The sequence below is a fragment of the Panthera pardus genome, unplaced genomic scaffold (genome assembly GCF_024362965.1).
Source record: "Panthera pardus isolate Hobbes unplaced genomic scaffold, ASM2436296v1 HiC_scaffold_8, whole genome shotgun sequence".
NCBI lineage: Eukaryota > Metazoa > Chordata > Mammalia > Carnivora > Felidae > Panthera > Panthera pardus.
This window is the reverse complement of record NW_026527013.1, coordinates 32,078,013-32,084,083: the sequence shown is the minus strand read 5'-3', so window position 1 is coordinate 32,084,083 and position 6,071 is coordinate 32,078,013. Positions and strand designations below refer to the sequence as shown.

Here is a 6,071-nt window from a genome sequence, read left to right as displayed (position 1 = left end):
AACCTCCTTTTTCCAGAACAGAATACATTGTAGAAAGGGGAGAAAGAATGTAAGAAAGCAAAACTGTGTCCATTGACTTTGGAACGACATAAAAACTACATGCTGTAAAGGGTTCAGAGATATGAATGATAAGATAGGAATTTCCCACCAGGAATGATTTTTAGAACAGGGAGAAACAGCGCCTGGTGTGTGCTACGTGCTTTATATTCTTCCCCTCGCTTAATCCTTTTAAGCACTGGGCACAGTGGGCATCACTATTATCATCCCATTTTGCAGTCAAGAAAACTGAGGCTCAGAGAGCCAACCCCATTTGTCCAAGCGTCACGTGCCCAGAAGGAGCAAGACCTGATTCTAAACTGAAACCATTACCTGATACTACAGCCACATTTAAAAATAAGTTTACACAAGCACTCATGGCAATGCTGATGTGCATCTTTTCCAGTTGTATTGAGCTATCATTGGCATATAACATTGTATTTGTTTTAGGTGAAGACATGATGATTTGACGTATGTATGTATTATAAGTTGTTATTAACAGTAACTATGTTATACTTAACATCCGTCAGCTCACACGGTTCCAAAATTTTTTCTGGTGTTGAGAACTTTCAAGATCTATTCTCTTAGCTTTCAAGTATATGATACAGTATTGTTAACTTCAGTCACCATGCTGTGTATTATATCCCCAGGACTTACTTATTTTGTAGCCGGAAGTTTATACCGTTTGAACCCCGTCACCCGCTCACCTACACCTTTCCCATCACCTCTGGCACCATCCATCTGTTCTCTGTATCTAGAAGTTTGGTTTTTGTAAGATTCCATATACAACTGAGGTCATATGATATTTCTCTTTCCCTTTCTGACTTGTAGCACTCAGCATAATGCTCTCAAGGTCCATCCCATATTGTCAGATGGCAGGATTTCCTTCCTTTTTATGGCTATTATATTCCTTTGTATGTATACACATTTTTTTTTTTATTCATTCGCCCATCGATGGACACCTCAGTTGCTTCCATGCCTTGGCTGTTGTAAATAATGCTGCTGGGGGGAGCAGATAGGTTTTCAAGTTAGCGGTTTTATTTCCTTCAGATGAATACCCAGAAGTGGAATTGCAGGATCATAGGGTAGTTCTCCTTTTACTTTTTTGAGGAACCTCCATACTGTTTTCCATAGAGGCTGCACTGATCTACATTCCCACCAACAATGCCCAGGGGTTCCCTCTCCTCCAGATCCTCACCAACACCTGCTATGTTTTGTCTTTTTGCTAATAGCCATTGTGAGGCGATACCTCCTGGTGGTTTTGATTTGCATTTCCCCAATGATTAGCGATGTTGAGCACCTTTTCATGTATCTGTTGGCCATCTGCATGTTTTCTTTTGAGAAATGTCTGTTCGGGTCCTTTGCCCATTTTTAGTTTGATGCAGTCCCACCTGTTTATTTTTGCTTTTGACGTCTTTGCTTTTGGTGTCATGTTCAAAGTAAGTATGGCCATGACCATTGTCAAGGATCTTACCCCCTATGTTTTCTTCCAGGAATTTTATGTGTTTAGGTCTTTCAGGGTCAAGTCTCTAATCCATTTTGCCCTAAATTTTGGGTCTGCTGTAAGATAGGAGTTCAGTTTCATTGTTTTGCATGTGTCTGTCCAGTTTCCCCAACACCATTTGTTGAAGAGACGGTCTTTTCTCCATTGCATACTCTTGGCTCCTTTGTCATAAATTAATTGACCATATATGTGTGACTTTACTTCTGGGCCCTCTATTCTGTTTCATTGATCTGTGTGTTTCTTTTAATGCCAGTACCATGTTGCTTTAATTACTGTAATTTTGTAATATAGTTTGAAATCAAAGAGGGTGATGCTTGAGCTGTGTTCTCCTTTCTCAAGATGGCTTTAGTTTTTCAGGGTCTTTTGTGGGTCCATACACATTTTAGGATTGTTTCTTCCACCTTTTGGAATTTTGATAAGGATTGCCTTAAAATCTCTAGATTGCTTTGGATAGTGTGGACATTTTCAGAGTACTAATGCTTCCAGCTGGTGAGCACAGAAGATCTTTTCATTTATTTGTGTCGTTTTTGATTTCTTTTATCAGTGTCTTATAGCTTTCAATGTACAGGTCTTACACCTCCATGGTTTAATTTCTCCCTGAGTGGTGTTTTGTTTTTTTTTTTTTTCTTTTTGATGCAGTCTTGAATGGCACTGTTTTCTTACAGCTGCATGTTTAACCCATGTGGAGATCAGCCTTCCTCCTGGTCCTTCCGTCTCCCTCACCCTCCTGATGGACTGCTTCCATTGTCATCGTGCCCTTTCTTTAGGACTCTCATTCTCTCTGTCTACTCAGGTTTTTTTGCTTGTTTTCCTTCCGTATTTTTTTTTTTCTTTCACCAGAGGATGGTGGGGAGGAATGGCTAAAGCAGGTAAATTTCAAGTTAATCGCACTGGAGCCACACAGGTTCCTGGGATCCCCAGAGACTACGGAATTCTGCAGTCCAGTTCATATCCCAACAGTCCTACTGTTTAGCCATGTGACTTCGAACAAGGATGCTTGGTTTCTCCGATTCTTGGGTTTGCCACCTATAGAATGGGGATAATAACAACTACACAGAGTTGTTGTGAGACAATGAGAGATAATAAAGTGGTTTGGGGGTTGACACTATCAGATATGGAAGGAAGAAAGGGCTTCCTGACCTCTCGCCCCCTCAGTGTTACCTCTTGATTCTCTGTTGGTCTGGTTTCAGACCTACCCCTGCCTGCTTTCTCCTTCTCCCTCTTCATCTCGCGCCAGACTCGACCCTGTGTAACTGTTCCAAGGAACAGAAAGTAAGAGAGTGTGCTGAAATGAATCTAAGCTGACTGCTCACGCTTTAGCCAACTTTCAGAAATGCTCCAGCCAATCAGGGAAATGCAAGCTCCATTTACAATTCCTTCTGAATTCCAAAGAATAGAAACCTCGCCAAATATGCACTGAGGAAGTCCTGCCTCTGATCGTACAAAATATGCTTAGAAATGTACATCTTTGCCTACGCTATGCAGATGGATCTTTTAACATCCTGCTTTAAATATTGCTGTCAAGCTCCACGTAAGAACAGAACACCTAAGGAGCTAGCCTGACCTGTGGCTGTATTTAAAAGTTAGAGATTAACCATTCTCACGAAGAGAACAGAATCTTTAAGCAGTGGGAAAAGCAGATTCTTACAGTTACCCACCTGCAACCATGCTTTCTCACCTGCCTGAACCCAAAGCGGAAAGTTTGAGAAAGGTGGACCTGGGTGGTAAGAGAGGATAGAGGCCTAGGGGGGTGCCCTCACGTGACACTGAATTGGCAGAGCGAGGCTTGGGGCAGCTGGAGGAGGGAGAAGACCCGTCCAAAGCCTTTGTTCCTCCTACGCACAGCATGCTGGTGGCCCTCTTAGAATGTCCTCACGGCCACAACACTTAGAGTGAGTGTTCATAGCAACTGGGCAACCACCTTAATAGGCCAGATCTCCCTTCCTGATTGCGTGCCCGCAGTCCTTGTGCATGCCTAGGGAAGTTCTGCTGTAATCATTCATTGTCCCTAGTTTCATGATCAAAGTTATCCTTGTTAAACAGCAGATCGGACAGCACAGCACCCTTCAGACTCCCCTCAGTCACGGCCCTCACCCCTCTCTCATGTCTACTTCCCCTCCCACCCACTCCCTCTTCCACCATCTTCCCTCAGATCTGCTTTGACTTGGTTCCCATCCACGAGTGACACCTCAACCTGATGTCAGTGAGGATGCCAAGGTCCAGCCTCACAGCCGAGGCCCTTGGCACCCACCTCAGAGCCGTCCTTGGCACCCACCTCAGAGCTCTTGTTTGCCTGCTGAGTGTGCATTTTTCCCTCTTGCCTCCCCCTTGTGGATTGTCAAAGCCCACTTGTTTGGGGGCAAGATGTGTGTCATGCTAGGCACATAGGGAATGGCAGCCCCCTCGTTTTGACAAATAATCCAGGTGTCCACCTTGAGGAGCACAGGTTCTGCATAACCACAACAGCAGGATCATCGGGTACGCTTTTCTCAGTCATACAGGTTGCACACTGCACAACTCTGGGGGTACCATTCCCATAGGTTACAATACGAGGGGCATCCCCCAGACTTACACAGTTCAGTGGTCGATACTGATGATAAAAATAATACATCTTTTTGTTTATTAAGCTAGGGACCAAGCACTATATTGAGTGTTTTTTATGGAAGACCTCACTTAACCTTTCCATAACTCTCTAACGAAGTAATTAAGTTTTTATCCTCACTTAAAGATGGGGAAACTTGAGGCTGAGATAGATTAATTCATCCAAGTTCATGCATTCAGTAAGTAATAAGGCTGGGATTTGAAGCTTGGAAGCCTGACTTCTGGAACACGCGCTCTGAATCTTTATATTCTCCTCCCTCCCGTGCCAGCATTCATCTGAGGCAAATTATTTTATTTCCTTCTTAATGGCTTGTCTAGCCTCTCACAGAAGCCAGAGTTGGCATAAAGTCCAATTCCCTTTATTGGGTGAGCACCCCCCCCCACCTCCTTCGGAACATGGAATGCTTGGTCCCCTGGGTTGGCAGTCCGCCCCTAAGCCAGTGGGGTCAGTCTTGATGGTGATGGAGATCTCACTGGGCCTCCTTTGTTGGGAGGCCTGGTACCTACACAGCAGGGAAGAAGCACCCGTGTGCCTTCAGGATACCCTAAGAGTAGAGTCTGGACTTTTAGATATAAGGCGATGGGGCACCTGGGTGGCTCAGTCGGTTAAGCATCCAACTTCGGCTCGGGTCATGATCTCGCGGTCCGTGAGTTCGGGCGCCATGTCGGGCTCTGTGCTGACAGCTCAGGGCCTGGAGCCTGTTTCCGATTCTGTGTCTCCCTCTCTCTCTGACCCTCCCCCGTTCATGCTGTCTCTCCCTGTCTCAAAAATAAACAAATGTTAAAAAAAAAATAATAATAATAATAGATATAAGGCGAGACAATTAGAGAAGAGACAGATGCTGTATCCAGACACGACTCCAGGTTTTTAATATCACCTGCCAACTTGGGGCCAGGTATTGGACCTTTCCAAGCTCACACCTCCCCACCAATAACTGCGTGAGACTACCCTCCTCTCAGCTCTCCTGGCACCCCAAAAATACTCTGCTCTAGCAGTTAGCACTCTGAATTGTGGTTGCCTGATTTCCTTGCCTACAGTGTCACCCGTTTGAGGTCAGAGAGTTTGTTCGCCAGAGTTTTCCTCAGCGTTTAGCATAGTACCCAGAGCACTGAACACACTTGTTGAATAAACGTGGACAGCGGGACCAAAGAAAGTTGGAAGGAAGGAAAGAAAGGAAGGAGGGAGGAAAAGGAAGGAGGGAGGAAGGAAGGAAAGGAGGAGGGAGGGAGGAGGAGGGAAAGAGGCGGGAGGGAAGACATTTATATATCAATACCTTCCTAAGTCCTCAGAATCATGACATTCTAAAATGTCATTTAAAACAGTCAAGCAGACTGTGTTTTTCCTGTAAGAACAGATAGTTTATTTTCTTGCCACACTGCCACGGACACGCTATGCTTTGACATGTCTGGCCTTCGCAGAGCTTCCCACCCCGTGGCTCTTTGGCCCAGTGCAGAGACTTGGACCGTGTGCTCTCATACATATTAGGATTCCAAGGGCTTTTATTGAGATCAACTGCAGAATGATTCCCAAGTTTACCCCCTTAGCCCAGAAAAGTTAGAAAACGGCAGGCCTCTGGTCAACCTGTTGCAAAGATTTTACGAAGTTTGCAATAGGGTGTGTGGACAAGGGCCAGATATTAACTCTGTATGATTCCTTCCCTCATTACTTTGCTCAAGAAATCTTTACCCGGCACCTACCAAATGCTGGGGTCTGGGCATCGGGGATGCAGTAGGGACAGCGACACTGCTGTGGGGGATTGACTGACCGGTGGAAGAGACGGAAAGCGAGCAAACAAACATGTTCTGTGAAGTTGCCAAGTGTGAACCGTGCTGTGACGGAAAGAAGCAAGGCACTGAGATACAGACAAAGAATGACAGGCCAGTCCTACCTTCTTTAGGGTGGTCGGAGGTGAAGGGCAGGGGAAGATGA

The 6,071-nt window shown here is 45.1% G+C and overlaps 1 protein-coding gene across 3 annotated transcripts in view; it reads left to right on the top strand.

Annotated features, from left to right (window-relative positions):
* ADAMTS9 (ADAM metallopeptidase with thrombospondin type 1 motif 9) overlaps window positions 1-6,071 on the top strand; it is a 161,907-nt gene that overhangs the window by 125,001 nt on the left and 30,835 nt on the right. The gene's annotated exons all lie outside the window — the stretch shown is intronic.